At 34.9% G+C, this 21,338-nt stretch overlaps 1 protein-coding gene and 1 pseudogene across 1 annotated transcript in view; one reads left to right on the forward strand and one right to left on the reverse strand.

Moving 5' to 3' along the window:
• LOC113594762 (translation initiation factor IF-2-like) overlaps nucleotides 1–21,338 on the forward strand; it is a 398,057-nt gene that overhangs the window by 45,947 nt on the left and 330,772 nt on the right. The window lies entirely within an intron of this gene.
• LOC106985758 (MICOS complex subunit MIC26-like) lies at nucleotides 8,861–9,779 on the reverse strand (annotated as a pseudogene).

Below are 21,338 nucleotides of genomic sequence, written 5' to 3' on the forward strand. Positions count from 1 at the left end.
AAACTGAATGGGCCAAAGAAAAATGCACAATTAGTGCACTCTAACATCAAATGTGATCCTAGTCCTAATTTTATTTCCTTCCCTTTATCCTCATGTTTCCAAGACATCCTTTTGTATTCTCACTCTTAGTAGTGACTACTCCAATACACTGAGGAAATAGTGGCAAATGGAAGAGAATATCCATGTTCCTACTACCCATCTTCCCACCTACCCACACTTGTCCTCCATATACTCAGCCTTCTAGCTTATTGCTGAAAATGAGCTATTTGTGCTCCAGTTTATAGCCAGTTTATAGCCAAGCCCTCCACCTGTGTACCAGATTTCATCCACTCTTCCTGACTCAGGTTTTTGCTCAAAAGTTACTATCAGTGAGTCCTTCACTGACAACCTTCTTTAAAATTTCACTCCACTTTATATTATTTAGTCTCTTCCCAAGATTCACTAATTTCTTCATTTTTCTTGCCAGCATCTCACATAGTATATATTGTGATTATGTATTATGGGTATCACCTTACCACCCCTTGGTAATGGAAGCCCCATGGGCTCAGGGGATCTTGTCTGTTTTATTCACTGATGTATCTCCGGTGTCTAGAAGAGTTCCTAGAACACAGTAAAAATTGTTGTATGGAAGAATGAAGAATGAGTTCTGTTTTGGGCAGTAAGTCAGATGTGGCCATGGGTAAACATGTGGACATTTTCAATAGGAAATTATAACGACACTTTAGGGTAACTATGTAGTTTATTTAACACAAAGTTGAAGTCACAAGAATGAATAAGGATGCGAAGAAAACAGATTAGAGAGAGGACACCCATTTGGTGAGATGTTTACATTGAATTATGAAAACACCTGTGTCTAAAATAATAGCCCTGCTCCCATTATGATACTGTATTCAACAGGCTGTGGATATTTTTTTATTAAACCCTATTAGTATATAAATATAATTCTCTAAGCCCAGAAGTATGCTGATCACTTTTGACACTGAAAAACAGAAAGTTATAGCCAATTTAGGTAGCAAAGGTAAAAACAAGTTAATAGCAAGCTCCACAGAGCCAGTCAGTCTCAAATCCTGCAAGGTCATTTTTGGTGAGACTTTTTACCGTGAAATGGCCTTTTGAACCTTGACCTCCTTAAGGTTAGCATGTTATTGCATTAAGTTCTATAAAATGAAACATATTTAATTACCAATGTATTTTAATGTGTACATAATGCATTATATTGCAATGCACATATGTGTTTGTCCATATTTTAAATAAATTTCAATTAGATTTTTATCTCAGAGCCACTGAACCTTTGTATTTGAGCACAAGGCACCATATATTCAACTAGTGGTTTTTATTTCAGTTGGTGGTACTGACCTGATCGTTTTAATGACTTTTTAATGAAAGGTTTTCATCAAAGCAGTGTATTTTGTTTTTTAATGCTGTGCTTCCTTGAAAATTCCTCTTTAAAAGTATTCTTGCAAGTAGCATAATTCTGACTTGGCCCCCTTGCATATTGTCTAGGGATTGGTGTGGTGATGGTAACATTATATATCAATGTAAACGAATCCAATCCTGAGCCATTCTGCCATGATGGGCTCCAAATCAGCCTGTCTTTACTGGTCTACCTCCACAATCTCAGAGGAGGCAAAGATTTGGGGTGAGAAGCATAATTTTCTAGTTTTTTGGTTCTAGTTACTCTCAAAAGTAACTAAATTGATTTGGAAAAGTTTCATGAGAGAAAAATGTCTGGCTAACTGCTCTTATCTTGACTCTTTTATTGTTTTGATTCAGTTTAAGCCATCACCTTCTCTTAGGGTGAGGGAGAAAGTCCTCAGTGTTCTTGAAGCCCTGTGATGGCTCCTGTGAACATTTTAGGACATAACCATATTGTAGGTTCTAGATATTAACATCTCGTGCTCTAAAAAATAAAGTAAAACAATATTTTCGTTTTCTAAAATCCAATATAGATATTTGCTTGTGTTTTGGAGATAAATATCAATTTTTAGATTTTGAAGAGGAAAACTAATTACTAATGATAAAATGTAAAGTCTTTTGGGGAACCTCAGTTGGTTAGGCGCCCGACTTCACCTCAGGTCATGATCTTGGTTTCGTGGTTCGTGGGTTTGAGCCCTGCGTCGGGCTCTGTGCTGACAGCTCAGAGCCTGGAGCCTGCTTCAGATTCTGTGTCTCCCTCTCTCTTTGCCTCTCCCCTGTTCACTCTCTCTCTCTCTCTCAAAAATAAACATTAAAAAAATTAAAAAAAATAAACTCTCTAATGTAGTTCATGATTTTTATCTTTTTCTTAACAAAACAGTAGAAATTCACATTGTACAGCAGAAGATACTGGAATATAAAGAGATGTAAGTTTTACAAACCATAGAAGCCATAGATTCTCGGAAACTTATCCTAATAAGTAAAGCAGAACTTTATTCAGTATTAATCAAAACTTGTTTGCTTTTTGATGTTTAAGAATTAAAATATCAGTTAGCTGATGCCTTTGAATACATTTTGAAACTCAGTGGTATTGGTACTCTGATATTTTGAGTTGGTACCACAATTTCAACTAAGTTAAATGGATTTTCATTTCACGTAATGTTTTTCAAACTTTAATATGCACATAAATCACTTGGGGATCTTGTCAAATTAAAGATTCTGATTCTGTAGTTCTGTGGTGTGGCCTGAGATTCTAATAGACTACCCAGTGAGAAAAATGCATGGATCATACTTTGAGTAGTAAGGATTTAGGGGACAATTAGGGTAATCTTATTTAGGTTATTCATTTTTACTATTGTTTTATTAAATTAAATTGTTTCATTATTTAATAGCTAATGCTATTTGTGAGTGCTATATGCTTTGTGAAAAATAATTTAAATAGTTTATGGCCACAAAATTATTGTCGTCTACAATGCCTCATTATTAAATATAATTTTTCAGCTACATAACTTGCATCTTTTTTTTACATTAGTTACAACACAAGGTAATAAGTAATCTAAAGTAAGATTGTCATCTTTATGAGTTTATTTCATCAATGTTTCAGAGAAAAACAAGTTTAATTTCTTCAGTTAAAAAAAAAGTAGCATCGTTACTTTGGTTGAGACTGTCAAAACCTGGTATAACACTTGAGTGGGTAGGTCTATTAAGTTTTTGCATGTTAAATCTCTTCGATGGGATATCAGTGGGAAATGATTAATTAAGGAAAATTAAAAGGAATCAAAATTGAAGATAAAGATATGCAGAGTTGAATTTGGAAGTGCTGTAGTTGAGCAGAAATATTACTTCTTGACATTATTTTTCTGATACAAAGTTAAAGACTATTTTTAGTTAGGCAAATGTCACAGTATTGTTTGTATCATGCTTAAGAGCCCTGTTTAATCTTGGTGGCACACTTACTACATAAGATTTTGTTTTCCTATGCACAATACACTAACAACCCAAAGTAGAGGTTTCTTAGGGGATTCCACAGTAAATTGCAAACCAGTGATACAAGTTGACTTGGAGAAAAGCCTGATGTTGTAAATACTTGGATTTGAGAAGGAAAAACTTGAGCTTATTTTATAGAAACTCATATCTATAGATGTACTGTAAAGTGCTATAGGTCCTCAAATTTATCAAATCCACATAACTTTTCTTTTCTTGGGATTGATTTTGGCCTGATGGAAGATATATTGTGCTACAAGGCATTGGTGATTAGAGCAAGAAGGCAGAAAATGTTATGGAAGAAGAATACACCTGCTGGGAGCAGGAATGAAAAGCACTGAAAGGAATAAGGATACATATGGTCAACAAGGAAAGCAGTGTGATGTGGACAATGTCAGTGTCAACAGGATATACACCACACAAATCAGCTGTTTTGTAAAGTTAATTATAATTGCATAATAGCTTTACAATATGATCATCAACCAGTTGCAGTATCTTACAGGACGTGAGGAAAAACATGATGGTTACGGTAGGAACAGAGTCAATTCAAAAACCGAATGTATGGTGATTATATTCATAAACTCAGATGTAACATCTGTATGAATCTAAAGTATATGTATTTTCATTTTCGAGAATAGTATTTTTGATTTTTGGTTAAACAAACACACAAACATCTATAAAAATAGCAACTGAATTATGTGACGGGAATGGTACTGATCCTGGCAATAAATATATATATAAGTATTACTATAACTTGGTTAAGATTATAGTCCATAAGTAGGCAGTAGAGCAAAATTGAATATCACTTACTCCAAAAATTCATTTTTAAACTATAGAATAAAAAAGTGTATAGATTCTTACCATGCACAAAATAGAGGTAAAGGATTCTATCCACTCCATTTGTACATGTTCGTAGGAATTTGTTCAAGTTGAAATGAAACTTATTCCTAATAGCTGGTTCAATTATAGCTTGATTCTAGGCTCTAAATGAGAATATGCATGTTTGAGGTAGAGGAAAAGGAAAAAGAACATTGGGTTGAAATGAACTGAGACATTAGCTTTTATTTAATTCTAGGCTGTCAAGAATTTCTATAAGGCCTTTTTTTTTCCTGAGGGCATTATGTAGGTTCATAGCTAGTAGCCTGCCTTCAGATGAATTTCATATTTATGTTAGGAAAGGGACAGACTTTTTTGGCTGTTTAGTGCTATAGATTGGGAAATAATAGCTTGCCATTTTAGTCTTTACTTATCTCTCAACTCATCCTAAAGATACCAAAATAAATAGCATAGGTATTTCTTTGGTAAGATTTCTTACTGGACAGAAGCCAAAAAGTTCAAGTGGTGGTAAAATTATGAAAATGTACACAATTTATTATGGCTTAATGCTGCTTAAAAGATAGTCAAATGCTAAAGCATTAAGGTTAATCACATCTTCAATGGGAACTATAACCTCAGAAGAACAAATCAAGTGATAATTCCCCTAGAACTAGCACTATTGCCAATGTTTTAGTAGTTTACTATTATATTTTAGAAATTAACTCCAGGGGTGCCTCGGTGGCTCTGTCGGTTGAGCATCCACCTCTTGTTCTCTGCTCAGGTCATGGTCTCACAGTTTGTGAGTTCTAGCCCCACTTAGGTTTCTGCACTGACACTGCAGAGCCTTCTTGGGGTTCCCTCTCCCCGACTCTTTGCCCCTCTCCTGCTTGCACACTCACTCTCTCTCTCTCATGCTCTCTCAAAATAAATAAATAAACTTAAAAAAATAAGTCCAGTATTTAAAAATATATGACCCAAAATGTTGTCCAGTCTTTTAAATATAATAGCATTTTGAAAATCATAAGCATCATGTGAGAAAGCAAAATTGACATTAAGACCATAATCTAGAGATAGTCACTATTAATATTTTCTTGTATTTCCATTTTTTCTTATCAGAGAAATTGAATATTTTAATTGCTTCACTCTTCATTGCAATTTTATTACATATATGGGAATAATTTTTCTCAGAGAACAAACATCCCTGGAAATCAATGGGAAAATACTATTTGCTTTAATGAAACATTTTCTGGAAGACTTTTCTTATGTTGAGTAATGTTTATATATATATATATATATATATATATATATATATATATATATATATATATATATATTTGGTTCTATGATATGTGACACATGCTGGGGATATATCTTGTATCTGTTCACTTCTTTCCCTCTCCACTAATGTTGTTCTAGTTCAACATTATCTCTTGCCTGAAGTACTGAAATAATTTCCTAACTTTCTTTTTTCTTCAATTGTTTTTCTTTCAATCTTGTACTTCTTTAATCATTATGTTCACAGCAGTGGTGATATTTAAAAACTGAAATAAGATTGTACCACTGCTCTTTAAAATCTGTCAGTGGCCTTTTAACTGAGAATTAAATCCAAACTCTGACCTTGTCAAATAGAACTACATTACCCGATCCCTATCCTCTTCTCTGACTACATTTGATGCTACTCTCTCCTTTATTCACTGCCTTCAATCCATTCAGATCTCCAACTTCTGTGTCCATTTTTATAATTTGTATATTTCAAGGAATTTTCCCTTTTTATTTTAGTTGTTGAACTTATTGGCATAAAATTCATATTTCCCTACTCTTCCTCAAATGTTTGTAGGATCTGTAGTGATGTGTCCATTTTCATTCCTGGTATCAGTGATTTCTGTTTTTTTTTTTATCAACGTAATTAGAAATTTATTTTTTTTTTGTTCCTCCCCCCCTCAAAACCAGCTTTTATTTTATGGATTTTCTCTATTATGTTTCCATTCCGTGTTTCATAGGTTCTTCTCCCACCCCCCATTTTTTTAAAGATTCCCTGTTTTATTTTTATTATTTACTTCTTTCTACATATTTTCAGTTTAATTTGCTTTTTCTAATGTTCTTAAAGGGAAATTTATTTTTATTTTATATTTTTTATTTTGAGAGAGAGAGAGACGCAGGCATGTGTGTGAGCAGGAGAAGGGCTGAAAGGATATATATATATATAGAGAGAGAGAGAATCCTAAGCCCTAAGCAGACTCCATGATCAGCATAGAGCCCAATGTGGGGCACCATCTCACCACCATGAAATCACAACCTGAGCCAAAATCAAGAGTCAGATGCTTAACTGACTGAGCCACCCAGGCACCCCTTAAATGGAAATTTAAAGATTTTTTTCTTTTCTAACCTAATTATTGAAAGCTATAACTATCCCTCTAAGCACTACCTTAGCTATATTCCACAAATTTTCACATATTTTGTTTTTGTCATTGTTTATTTTAGTTAAAAATACTTTAAAATATTCTTTTTGATTTCTTCTTTGACTCATGGGTTATTTATAAGTATTTTATTTAATTTCCAAACATTTGTAGGGTTATCCAGATATATTTCCAATATTAATTTATATTTTAATTCTATTTGCAGAGGATACACTATGTATGATTTTAATTTTTTAAAAGAAATTTTTTTTAACATTTATTTATTGTTGAGAGACACAGAGAGACAGAGCACGAGCAGGGGAGGGGCAGAGGGAGAGGGAGACACAGAATCTGAAGCAGGCTCCAGGCTCTGAGCTGTCAGCACAGAATCTGATGCGGGGCTTGAACCCTCAAACCGCAAGATCATGACCTGAGCCAAAGTCAGACGCTTAATTGACTGAGTCACCCAGGTGCCCCTGATTTTAACACTTTTAAATTTATTGAGACTTATTTTATGACTCAGCACGTGACTTATCTTGGTAAATGTCCTGTGTCCATCTGAGGAGAATGTGTATTCTGTAGTTTTTTAGTGTGTTGTGCTATAAATGCCAATTAGGTAGTTGGTTGATAACGCTGCTTAAATTTTCCTTATCCTTGCTGATTTTCTGTATGCATGTTCTATAAGTCATTAAGAGGGGGATTGAAATCTTCACCTATAGGTATGGATTTGTCTTTCTCCTTTAAGTTTTGTCAATTTTACCTTCATGTATTTTAAGGTGTTATTAGTCACATATAAGATTATTATGTATTCTTGGTTAATGGATCCTTTTATCATTATGAAATGTTCTTTATCTCTAATAATATCACTGTCTTAAAGCATGCTAATAGTCTTTGTCTGATATTAATATAGCTACTCCAGCTTTTTTATGTTTAGTGTTTACATGGTATATTATTTCTAGCCTTTTACTTTTAGCCCATCTCTGTCTTTATAATTTAAAATGGCTTTCTTATAGTCAGCATATAGTTGGGTCTTGCTTTTTCACCAGTCTCAAAATCTGCTTTTCATTATATGTTTAGACTATTTAATAATGTAAATATTGATATGGTTAGGTTTAAGTCTGCTATCTTATTACTTATTTTCTATTTATTTCACTTGTTCTTTCTTCTTATGTAATTTTGAATTAATGGAGCAATTTTTAGTATTCAATTTTACCCATTGTATTTGTTTATTAGCTATATCCTTTATTCTTTTAGTGGTTGTTCTGTGGTTTACAATATGTGTGTAACCTATTACAGCTTATATTCATCTAATATTATACTACTTCATGTATAATGTTATGATAACATTCATTTTCTACATGTTGACTTTATGTATTTTTTACATATATTTTACTTTGACACATGCTATATACCTAACAGTATATTGTTGCTTTAAATAGTCAATTGTCTTTTAAAGAAATTTTTAGAAATAAGAAAAACTGACTTTTTATATTCCAATATATTACCCTTGCTTTCGCATTCATTTGTGTCAATTTCCATCTGGTATTATTTTCCTTCATTCCAAACATTTTTTTTTTATCATTTATTTTAGAGTGGGTCTGCTAACTACAAACTCTCTTAGGTTTTGTTTGTCTGAAAATGTCTTTATTTCCTTTCCATTTTGCAAGATATTTTGGCTAGTTATAGAATTCTAAATTGCCATATTTTCTTTCAGCACATTAGAGATGGTCACTGTGTAGTCTTCTTCCTTGAAATGTTTCTTGGTAAAAATTGGCAACTATTCATATCTTTGTTCTCTTCTATGCAGTGTTTACTCTTTCTCCACTTGCTTTTAAAATTTTGTTTAATAAAGACAAATGTCTTTATGATGTTTTTTTCTTGTGGGTTATTTTGTGTTATTTTGGAGTTTGATGAGCTTATTGAATCTGTATTTTTAGTTTTCATCAAATTTAGAAAGTTTTCAACAGATTTTTTGAGGTATTTTTCTGTTTCCCTCTTTATGTGTCCCTAATCACATAGATTTTTTTTTTAACTTGGAATTTTAATTGTGTACATAAAAAACAACATGAGAACAAGGAGTCCTATGGCTGGACATTATCTCTAGATGCAAGGATTTCCAATTAGTCCACTTGTAGTTTGGCATCACCCAAGATAATTAAGAAGTCTAGTATTGTTTTTCCTGAAGAAGAAAACCAATTTACTGCATTCAGTACTGACTTCTATAGCATGTTTTTTTTCTGCAGAAATACTGGTTTACTGCATAGAGTTTTCAATGTTTTCCTATAACAGATTAAAATGAGCAGAGCCTGGAGAATTTTACTTGTTTCCAGGTGAAGTCTTAGCATTTACTGCCTTTTGAAATTTCTCTTTCCACAAATCTTCTCCAACTATGTATCCTCGTAAACCTCAGTCATATAATTTCTCCCCACTTACCTGTACAAATATGATGGCTTATTGTGGATAATAAAGAGAGGCAGTTAATCCCATGAACCCAGGTAGATACATCAGCTTCTTTATTTTTGAATCACTAGCCAAAAGAAGTCCAGCAATGTCAGCAAAACCAATGACACCAAGTCTTGGAAAAAATCCAGGAGGCAATTTTGGAGATATTCATAACTGTCTAACCCCCATTGGACCAGGTTCTGTATGATGGGCTTAGTTTGTGAATATATTTTCTGACACCAACTTATATATGGCTTACAATAATGTCATAGATGTGAGATGCTTTCTTCAAGTTGGGTCCTTGGCTCCTCCACATATTTAGATTGACCCTCAGGAATGGAGTAGAGTGAAAGCTCACTAACCTTCATGGAAGTTTTGTGAGGTGGGTCATTTTTAGGTGATGCATAGACTTTGAAAGTGAGCAGACTCAGGCTGGCCAGCCCCACAGACCTCTGAATTACCTTGAACATGTTGCTGGCAGAGATAGCTCCAGTGTAATTACATGAATTTTAGACCATTTGATATTTTCATAGAGATCAATGAGAGTTTTACTTTTATTCTCTGTGAATTGTTCTCAGAATTTTATTGCTGTGTGCTTTGGATTTGATAATTTTTAATGTTATGGTTTCAAATGTACTGATCTTTTCTTCTTCAGTGTCTAATGTACCCATCTATTTATTTCAGATAGTGTTTTTCAGTTTTGAAGTTCAAGAATAGTTTATATCCCTCTCCTCACTATGCTTTTCTATTTCTTTAAGATTATAAGCATATTTATAATAGCTGTTTAGAAATTCTTGGTTAGTAAGTCCTTTGTCTATGATATTTGTGGGCCTGCTTCTATTGACTGATTTTTCTTCTGGCTATGGCTTACAATTTGCTGCTTCTTCATTTATCTTGAGTGCCTGGATATTGTTATTTTTCTTTAACAATTTTCTTTCTTTGCCAGGTAGTTAATTTATTTGCAGTGCAACTTAATCCTTTTGGATCTAAAGAAACCTTTATTCTCGGACTATTTCTAAGACATGCCTAATTATTAGCCCTATTTCAAATGCATGGCACTTCTCTACTGAACCATTCTGCTGAATGCCCCAGGTATTCAACAAACTCTCTCTGCTTGGCTTGTGGGAATTCAAATGTCTCCCTGCTCTGCATGAACTCTGGAAATCATTGAGTCCCCCCCCGCCCAAGTACTATTGTTTGGCATTTGGGAAGTTTTAACTTGAACATAATGCAATTTTGTATTCAAACAAGGACACAAGGAGGCCCCTCTTCAGGTTTTTGGAGTTCTTTTTACATATAGCTCCATCTTCTCTGACACTCTTTTATGCCAAGTCCAGCTACTTCAACCTTGCTTAGCTTTTGTTCTTTCTTTCTCTGAAAAACGGTCTATAAACTTTAAACAGAAAGCTGTGACAATGGTAGAAATCACTTTATGTGTTTCTCTTCTCTTAGGGGTAACAATCTTGCACTGCTTGTTTTTAAATGACTGAAAACAAGTTTTTCTCATATATTTTGTCCAATATTCGAATTGTTTACCATGGGAGATCAAGTAGCTTGCTGAAAGCACAAATCAGGAGCAGAATTTTCCATCAGCCATGTTGGCCTTTCTTTTCAGTTCTTTAAAAGAAAACATAATCAAGTTAGTATTTGCCTTAAAACTATTGCACTTATTCTTTCTGCTTAGAAAAGTCTTCCCAGGCATGTCTACAAGCTACCTCCTTCTCATTCCTTATTTTCCAAAAGAAGCTTTTCTTGACCATACTATTTAAAGGCATTATTTATAATTTTAATTCTTTCCTCTTTTCTTTCATAAAATTTATTGCAGTCTAATTACCTCTTAATTTTTTTACATGTGTAATGTCACCTCTCCCCTTGCTATGTAAGCTCCACAAGGAGTGAAACTTGTACTCCTATATTCCTTAGCTTCTTGAATGGTACTTGGCCCATAGGCAGGAGCCAGGAAACATTTCCTGAATTTAAGTATGAATAAAGGTAGTAGCTAGCCATATACTCTGAAATTGTAAGGTAGGGAGGTGCTAAGCAACATAGTACTGGAGGCCTACACAGTAGAGTAAGTTATGCTTATTTTTCCTGTAAAATCTTCTTTTTCATGAACAGTAAAGAGAATTGAATCCATTATTTTCACAAGAAAAAATGTGACTTTAGATTCTAGATATTTAGCTATGTTTGATACTGGTCTCTCCCCCTTATGCAATCTAAATTTACTATACTCTTATTAGTTACATTATAAGTATGGTCTGTAGCAGTTCTTTGAAATAGAGATGTTTAACTATTTTCTCAAATTAACCTTCTTTATTGAAATATATTGGTATGGTGGCATCTCAGTTTGGGTTGCTATATCCAAAATACCATAGAATGAGTGGCCTTAACAATAAACATTATTTCATATAGTTTCTGAGGATGGGAAATCCAAGATCAAGGTATCAGCAAATCCAGTGACGGATGAGGATACTTTTGTGGTTCGCAGAAAGCCATCTTCTCATCTTCTTGCAGGATCCTCACAAGGAGGGAGATCCTCTGTCTCATGTCTCTTCATATAAAGATACTAATCCCATTCATGAGGTCTCTATCCTTATAACCTGATTACCTTCCAAAGACTCCGAGTTGAATACCATCACTTTGGGGAATAGTCTTCAATTTATGACTTTTGTGGGGTATACAAACATTCAGTCTACAGCTAGCGGAGAAAATATTGTCTTGTATAATGGTATATATAAATACTATGTGCCAGTTTTAAATTTGCTTGATGATGAAGGGCTGGCCTGCTTTAATATGAAATAACTGTGGTCATGTTACTGATTTTAATTCTGAAATAGTTAGAAAAATAGCTGACCTAAATAGTCATGTTGTACTTAGTTTTACATTCTCTTAGGTACATGGTTTTTATTAATCATCCAGTTTACTAAAATGTAGGTCTGCATTTTCTTACATTTTAAGAAAGAGAATACTCCCATCCGAGATCTTGGGAGTTGATGTTCTCTTAGTATTATTGGCCTACATGATGGAGGTCTAATCCTCTCCCCAGTCGCAGATTGGTATTTAGGAGCATACGAAACTTGGTGACAGGTTTTGGGGCCATACTTATTTATGGGAACTATCTTGGAATCTGCAGGATAGTTTTTTAAAATTTTTATTTGTTTAGTTTTTAATTGTTCCTAGAGCTTTGTTATTGTGATAATGTTTATGGACTGTTCTTCTTCATCAAGTATTTGTAGCTTTCAATATTTCATGTAGAATCATGAATACATTTTGATATAAACTAAGACATTTAACTTTTAAAAGCTATGCCTCATGTTAATATCTCTTTAATAATCAAACTTCTTAAATTTATCTGTACTATATTGTCATAATTCAGTATAAAATTTCAAACTTAAACAGTACTTTAATTTACTCAGTCAAGTAAATCAATGATACAATTTAGAGTATATACAATTTTTAAGATATTTTTCAAAATATCTAGAGAGCATGACTTCTCTGCCTAAGTGATAATAGTCCAGCATAAATATTTAAAGGCATAAAAAAATTCTTGGGATGTGGTCAGACACAGGTATTTGTTTGTTTAATGTACTTTGCATATAATTTTTTAGATGTGAAAAAGAAGGATCAGCTTTAATCTCCTCAACATTTCCTGAACATTATGACTTTTAGGCTCTTATGTGAATACTGCCAAGGTAATAATGGACGCCACTAGTAGCTTTTATGTGGAAATGGAAGTGGCTTTCAAGGTCTCAGGTAACCATGGTCCAAGAGTAACTTATGTTTCAGTCTCTAATTTACTTGGTCCCACTTAGCTTTTTTCATCACTGAGAACATTTTCTCTCAGGCCCACTTTTACCAGAGTCCTAAAGATGTCCAATGATAGATTGGAAGCCTTATCCTCACAAGTAAGTGAGATCTGGAAATAATTTTGTTGTGCTAAATATGGGGTCTAATGTTTCAGCTTTTTTGCTTGCTAAAGATACCATGCATACCCATCAGTCTTCTTTCCCAGCTTGACTTTCCTAATGGATTAAGATTTAGTTCTGTTGTTGATAATTCTTTCCTTTTAAATGGTTTGGGCTAAGTTCTCCCTTTTCTCACCAAAACGAAAGAAAACAAAACAAAAACCAAAAACGACAACAACAAAACAAAAAGAGAGAGAGATGACAACAACAACAAAACAAAAAGAGAGAGAGAGAGGAAGAGAGAGAGAGATGTTAGTTAACCTCATTTTGGGAGAGAAAATAAATTTTTTTTGAACAGAAAGGAATAATATAATGAATATAATACCCGATCATCTTTTATGGCTATCTCTGTCCTTTTGCATAGTTTCAGTCCATAAATATTTGTTAAATAAATGAGTGCATTAGTGAATAAACCAACCATATTGAGATATTTTATTTTATTTTAAATGTTTATTTATTTTGAGAGAGAGAGCGAGTGAGTGGGGAGGGGCAGGCAGAGAGAGGATCCCAAGCAGGCTCTGTGCTGACAGTACAAAGCCTGATACAGGGTTCAGTCTTATGAATTGTGAGGTTATGACCTGAGCTAAAATTAAGAGTTGGACGCTTAACTGACTGATCCACTGAGGTGCTCCTATATTGAGATATTTTAAAAATTCTTGTAAAAAGAGGAATATTTTTTCTAGGTAGTCCAAATCCCAGTGCCCACAAGAATTAGATGTTTAGATCTATTCTTTCGTTATTATATGTAATAAATATTTAACAAATAATGAAAACTGCTTTTTGTGAGTCATGCAGTTCACCCCAACCAATCACTGATGGCTCCACTTTCTTTTCAATAGTCATTGTAAAGGGAGTAGGAAGGTCTCTAGTGAGAGATCCCTGTGTGTCTATATACCTAAAGCTGTAACATTTGTCATTTTATTCTGTGATTTGTAAACTAAAGAAGGTCAGCTTGTTCTTAACACATTGAAAATAGTTTATTTTTATTTAACAGTTTTTATGTTCAAAAGTTTGGATAGAAATTTGCTGGTAACAAGGCAATTCATAAACATCACCATATCATCTGACCTTTTTACTAGTTGTCCTACTTCAGACACCCACTTTCTTGCAAAGTTTCAAATTCACCATTTGCTTTTTTGTACTCAATTTCTTTTTTTTTTCCATGAGTTTAAGATGTTTTTCTAAGAGGGAGAAGTGTATCAATAAGTTCCTCAGCACTGCTAAAATTATCAGTGAACATCTTGTCAGACAGTGATGTGTGAATCTGTTTTGTATGCCTCTATCCAAGGCCAGGTTTGTTGATGGAGGGAAACACTTTCTCATTTTTAATCCTGAATCCCACCCTGTGTAGAACACAGTAGTATCATGCAGAGACTTCCATGGGAGAAGATGCCATTTTAATTTGTTTTCTAGCTTTCTTATTTGTCTGTGTTTTCCTAAACATTAAGTTTAAAACAATGGACTCTCACTATTCCCTCTTCATATTCATTGGTTGCTTTCAGAGATACTTTATTCCCTTTAGTTCAGGCATAATTCCACCCTGGTTCTAAGAATCTGTGAGTTAGGAGTGGAGCATTTTTGTCATATTCTTTAATGTCCTTCGATGCAGGTCCAGCATGCATCAGCTGCTGCAGTGATCTTAGAATAATTTACTTATCCCCTAATGCCATCTATGAAAGAGGAAGTCAACCAGGTTTGTATAAATGCAGGATTCTAATGTGACCACTAACATTAAGTCACTAATGCGACCCTCTCATTAGCTATTACTTTCAATTAGGTGTTCTCAAACAATTAGCTTTTGAGCTACATGATCTTATTTATAGCATATACATTCCCCGGTGAGAGAAGAAATTACTTCTGGGAAAGCTGAGTCTCCAACTTTTAATTTAGGTACTAAATTCAGATATATTACCTCAGTTGGACTTTCTTCTTGTGGAATTACTAAGCTCAGTTCTCTTGATCATGTGATTCTTTAGGCATCATGAGCCTCTTAAGAAGAGAACTACTAAACTCCATGGGTGCTTAGAGCACAGCAGAGACCTGCTCTTTGCAAATAGCATTAAAACTTTTCAGATTTTTGAAGCATTCTCAGGAAAAAATCCTCACATCTTATTAATAACATTTGGAGCCATGTATTTTGTAAGTTCCTAGACTTATGCACAGATTTGTCTGAAGTTTTTGTTGTTGCTTCTTTGACTCTATCTACTACCCTGAAAACTGAAACTCTGGAGTCACTTTAAAGATGCTCTGAAAGAGGCGCCTGGGTGGCTCAGTTGGTTAAGTGTCTGACTCTTGGTTTTGGTTCAGGTCATGATCTCACAGTTTGCGAGATCAAGCCTGTGTTGAGCTCTGTGTTGACGGTGCAGAGCCTGCTTAGGATTGTCTCTCACTCTCTCTCTGCCCCTGCCCACTTGTGCTCTCTAAATACATAAGTAAATAAGTAAGTAAGTAAATAAATAAATATGATGGTCCTGATGGAGTTTTCAAAATACATAATAACATTTAGTGCAGCAATAGTCACATGGTACTTTCCAGATACCATATCAAATTTTTCCCAAATAAGACATGGTCTTTGCCCAGAAGGAGTTTGCTATGAATGTAAAGTCATACAACAAATATTGAATATATATGTGTATATATATATATATATATATATATATATATTCATACTTTTTTTCAAATCCGTACAGGGTACCTAATATTTTCTAGACTCTGGAGAGACAGTCAGTATATAAGAATATACAAAGTCCTCCTCTCAGACCTTCATTGTATTGTTTGTGGAGGACTGGGATGGAAAAGGACAGATAGTGCCAAGAAAACCAACCAACAAATAAGATAATTACAGATTATAGCAAGTGCAGTGGAGAAAACAAAGTGATAGCTCAGCAGAGGATACTTCTGAGCTCTCAGTAAGGACACAATTTCATCTGAGTTCTGAAGGATGGGAAGGAGCTGGTGATGGAGAAGCACAGAGGCAGAATGAGAGCAGGTGCAAAGGCCCAACAAGCTTGACCTTTTGGGGAAGAGCAAGGTTAGAGTGATTGGAGCACAGTGAATGAATGAGAGAGATGTGGAAGGTGAGGTTGGTTTTGAAAACAAGAGTCAGTTTGTGGAGGCCAGGTTGGATTTTATTTTAAAGGCAGTGGAAAGTCATTGAAGCATTTTAGGAAGGATGGTGTCTTATTAGACTTTAAACAAGATGTTTCTACCTGCTATATGGAGACTAAGTTATAAAGGCAAGAGTCAAAACAAGGAAACACATTAGGAATCTGTTTCAGTGTCCTTAGTATCCACCTAGGAGATGATGGTGGATAGGACTAGATGGGATCAGTAGTGATGGAGATGAATTGTAGATATCTGAGATATATTTGATATATTTTGATGATGGATTGGCTGTACGGGATAAGGGAAATAGAGAAACAAAGGATGATTTATTGATTTTTGGCATGAACAACTGAGTATAATTTGCTGAAAAATAAGGAATAATGGAAATATATAAAGGGAAAGTAAGTGTAGAAGAAGAAAACTTGTGACAAGTCATGGGGTCATGGTGGTTACTTTTTCTTTATGTGTTTTGTGTATGTTGTATTAAACAAATATAATGATTTGCCCAGTTCTATTAAGTTCTATTGCAAAGTTCTGTTAAGTGCTATATGCTAAAATAGAACAGATAATTTTTGAATCAATCATATTTTATTGAGGCACTGTTCTGTTCTAAACACTATGTTAAGTCCATCATATTCTTAATTCTTGATCTCCAGGCATGCCAAAAGCAATTAAAACCTGATGTGATGAATGCTGTAATGGAGGCATATATAAAGTATTATGGAAACAGAGAACAAAGTCACCCCTGAAGATGGGGCAAGGGCATCTGGAAACAGTGATTATTCCAGCATTCCTAAATGCGAGGGGCTGAGGCTTGTAGGGGGTCTGGGGTTAGGGCAGAGGGCCCTGTGACCTTGTCTTACTACTGTGTTCAAGAGGGAGGCTGAGGGCGATTTTGGGGACCCCACGTTCTCATGGCATTGTCACTACCTCAAAGACAACATCTATGCTGGCCCTTGAAAGTGAGAGAGAACTTTGTCAAGTGCAAATGAGGGAGGGGGGTGTTTTCTAGGGAGAGAAAAAAGCCAGATGTTCAGGAATAGTATGGAGGAATGGTAAGAATTGTGGTTGGAGATGTAGACTGGAAACAGCTGTGAAAACCTTGGAAGCTGAGCTCAGGAGACTTATTCTTACCCTCAAGGAGCTTTCCATCCAGAAAGAGAGTTTTACCAGTCATGTGCCTGCCAGTTGACATACTAGCCTTATATTTGATGTGACAGATTGTGAGCATAGTTAATTATTAATGAAGCCTTGATGAAGCTGATGTCTTTGCTGAGTTATCATATTAAGGGTGTTGGGATTTGTGTTTACATCGTTCAGAAAGAAATTGTGGTAGGAGCCAGTAAGGGACAGTGTTTGGCCTGACTACTGAGAAGCTTGGAAGTTCATTTTTAGGACTAGCTCCTTTTCTCAAGTTCTATTTTTCTTTTCCATTATAGGCTTTAAGGAGTGAGCCTATGTTCCTTTCCTCTTTCTACTTTATGTCTTGGATTTCTTCTACTACAGAAATGGCTTCCGAATACATGACAATTCTTCCAGTTCCCAGTTTCTGGAACCCACCTGGCAAAAAGGTGCTTATGAGTTTGGCCAGAATGACCACATTTGAATTTTGATTCCGTGATTTATTATTAGTTCTGTGAACTTGGAAAAGTTTCTTAAGCTCTCTAAACCTGTTTTTCCTTTTTAATTTATAAGCCAAAGATAGTACTACTGCTTACCTCATAGGGCTGTTGTAAAGGACAAATGAAATAATGCATATGAACTTAGTATAACACCCAAAGTACAATGATAAGTTCTTGATATACCTCAATGAATGTTTTCAATGACTGAAAACAACTCTTCAGTAGGTACTCTGTAAATGTTGGCTGTTGTAATTATCAATCCTCAGGAGGATTAATCAAAACAACAAACCTTAACTAATCATGTAACCTATGTTTCCGATGGTCATAGCACAGAATCAAAAATAGTCATGTTCAAACAAACTGATTTCTCTGGATCTACCTCCTTTTACTCTGTGAAAACAACATCATTCACCCATTCCTCCCACCTGGCTCAAGAACACCCATTGTGCCCTGGAAGACCAGCCCTCTTGGGCACTGCTTAGTGGCCTACACCCTCTCTGGCTCAGTGTGGGCATAGCTCTTCCCATGGCTTCTCCTGTACCTGCTGCCATCGTTGCTCCTGATGTCTTGCTCTTACTGGGGCCTGCTGCCTTCCCCAGTAGAGAGAGGGAGGGTTCTGGGATGGTTTGGCTCCTGGTTTCACCACTGTTTCCATTCTGGGCTTAACCTTGGCTACAAATGGAGAAACAGTCCTGTCCCCATTTGTGGGATCCTCTCTGACATAGGCTACTTTGTAATGCTGCCTCATGCTCTTACTGTGTGATTGAGAGCTCATGTAACAAGTATTTGAACTTTTACCAGCTACTTTTCTACATCTGATTCTTCCTCAAGTGCAAACATAATTTCTTGGGGATTAGTTTAGAAAATGTTGAGTGTGTCTTAGCATGCTTGCTGATTTTGACTGTGCTACTGAGATAGTTACTAGAAGCTACTCTAGACTTTTACTTTTTTCTTTCATTCTAAAAAAAAAGAATCTCATATGTCCTTTCACCTTTCCTTAGGAAAAGCCTGTGCTGACTGTGTTTCCCTGGGAAGGTCCTTTCTTTTATCTGCAGAGACTGGGCTTAGCATTGACTTGTCCAATATCAATATTATTGGAGAAGAGGACTTGTTTCCAATCTCCAACAATGATGTAAGGAGGAAACAAATCTGTAAGAAAGCTCTGTGATGACAGATATATGTGAAATGAAACAAAATATTTTTTACATATCCCAAAATTTAAATTTTCTTGTTATATCAATTAATCTTATTTTGAAGGTTAGGGGGGAAATAGGAGGAAAAGGAGGATATTAAGAATGATTAGGGAAGATCACTCAGAGGAATGAAGAAAGATAAGAAAGGAAAGACAAAAGTGCAAATGCACTGAAAGAAAAAGTGATGATATTTTTTTCCTTTTGAGTATTTTGCGCCAGACAAAAAGAAGCAATGACCTCTGGCTTGTCCTCTGCTTTTATTTAATAGTATTTCTTGCTCTTAATTTAAATATTGTTATTTTTCACATCAAACTCTAACCCGTTACAGAATCTAATAATTCAGAAGTTGGGTAATCCCATTTTTAATGGCTTAAAAAGTAACTACATGATAAAGTAAAAGTAACTTTTTTTGCCTGCTGCTAAAAGCACAATAAGTAATACACTGAATTAAAACTTTCAAATAACTGTGTCACCTTTCTATTGGCAAGTAACTTGGTACCAGATGGGATTCCTTAAATAAATATTCTGGTTTATCGTCTCAAACAAAAATTTTTATTTCAAATAATCAATAAAACATGTAGAAATAAAACAAAACTATAGGCAAAAGGAATTCTTTATTTCATAATGACGAGTTTTAAAACATACCAATTTATTGCCAAGGATTGAATTTTGGAAAGGAATCTCAAGAAAATCCTGTTTAGTGTTCATAGTATCTCAGGGCCAGGTGGCAAAAATTTGGTCACTGGTGAGAAAGTATGATAGATTTATTTGCATTCTATAACTCTTTAAGATAGGAGTTAGAAATAATAGATAGAAGCAGAGTCAGAGATCAGGGCCATGGGTGGTCCGCTCAGCTCTGTTGTTCCTTCATTGGAGTACCTATGACCTTGGTCTAGCAACTGACCTCACAAAAGCCCATTCAGTTCTCAGCAAATGGAAACCAGTGCCCCCCATTAGGAATCCAGAGATGGATGGAGGTGGTTGGGGGAAAAACAGTCTCTTTATTTATGTACTAAGAGATATTAAGCTTTACTATCCAATATTGCTATAATACTAAAGTGGAAGCTGTTCCTTCTTTTATCCTTAAACCACATAGACAGAAGTGAGTGTTAGTATTCACTTACTTTTTCTTCTGCTGTTTTCACTTGTTAAAACCCATTCAGTTTTGAGATTTTGCCATTTAATTATAGAAAATATTACTTTCTTTTGGCTGTTGTCATCTCTAATTTTCTTGACTTGCTACATTTTTGGGGGAGCCCTCCCTGACCTTCATGATTGGAATAGTTCTTCTTATATGTACTATTAGAGTACATATCCAATTTAAACAGATTATAACATTTTTACAGTATTTTTTGGAGTCAATACTCATGCTTAAAAAGGCCAGATAGGTAACATGAGTGTCTGAAGATTTTGGGCTAAGAAAATAAAGGTTAAATTGCTTGTATTGCAAAAAAGCTAAATTTATCCCCTGGTTTTAGTGCATTAAGTTCCACAATGATAGGAAGCATTTCTATTTTATTTACTACTGTGTCTCCATGAACAAGGGCAGGTGCCAGTGAGACAGAGTAGACTCTCAGTGAGATGGGTCAAATGTTTGAATACATGAGTTTACACATTCTGAGAGTTCCTCCTATCCCTCTGTGAAAGTGTGTGTCTCCTTTTTAGGTGGTCAGTGACCCTTAGAACTGCAAACAGTATAATATCATAAATCCAACACTGTATATTTGGACATTATTACTTAACTTTTTTAAAGGTAATAAAAGTATTTCGTTGGAGCGCCTGGGTGGCTCAGTCAGTTAAGCATCTGACTCTTGGTTTTGGCTCGGGTCATGATCTCATAGTTTCATGAGTTCAAGCTCCAAGTTGGGCTCTTTCCTGACAGCACGGAGCCTGCTTGGGGTTCTCTCTCTTTCCTGTCTCTCTGCCCCTCCCCCACTCAGTACCAGATGTCTCTCTCTCAAAATAAATAAATAAATTAAAAAAGTAATTCGTATCCCAATATTTTATTAGAAATTTTTCTTACTTTGACTACCTATTGCCATTTTTTCCAGTTTTCTTCCCACCTCTGTGGCTGCTCTAGTTAGGTCTCATTTTTCTATATTTTCTCTTCCCATTTATTCCTCTCTTTGGCTTACTTTATTGATTCCCATATGCTCTAAGTACTATCTATTTACCAACTACTCTTAGATTTGTGTTCTCTCAGAACTCACACCTGAATACTAAAACAAAAATTTTAAAAAGAAAATTACCTTATGAGCATTTCCACATGGGTGTTTCACAGATATCTTACACTTGTTTGGTCAAAAACTCTCTTCCTTCCTACCATGAAACACCTTTCATATTATTTTTAGAATTCACCACTCCATATATTTGTAGTGTCCTCATAAATGAGTGCTATTG

The sequence above is a fragment of the Acinonyx jubatus genome, chromosome F2 (genome assembly GCF_027475565.1).
Source record: "Acinonyx jubatus isolate Ajub_Pintada_27869175 chromosome F2, VMU_Ajub_asm_v1.0, whole genome shotgun sequence".
Lineage (NCBI taxonomy): Eukaryota > Metazoa > Chordata > Mammalia > Carnivora > Felidae > Acinonyx > Acinonyx jubatus.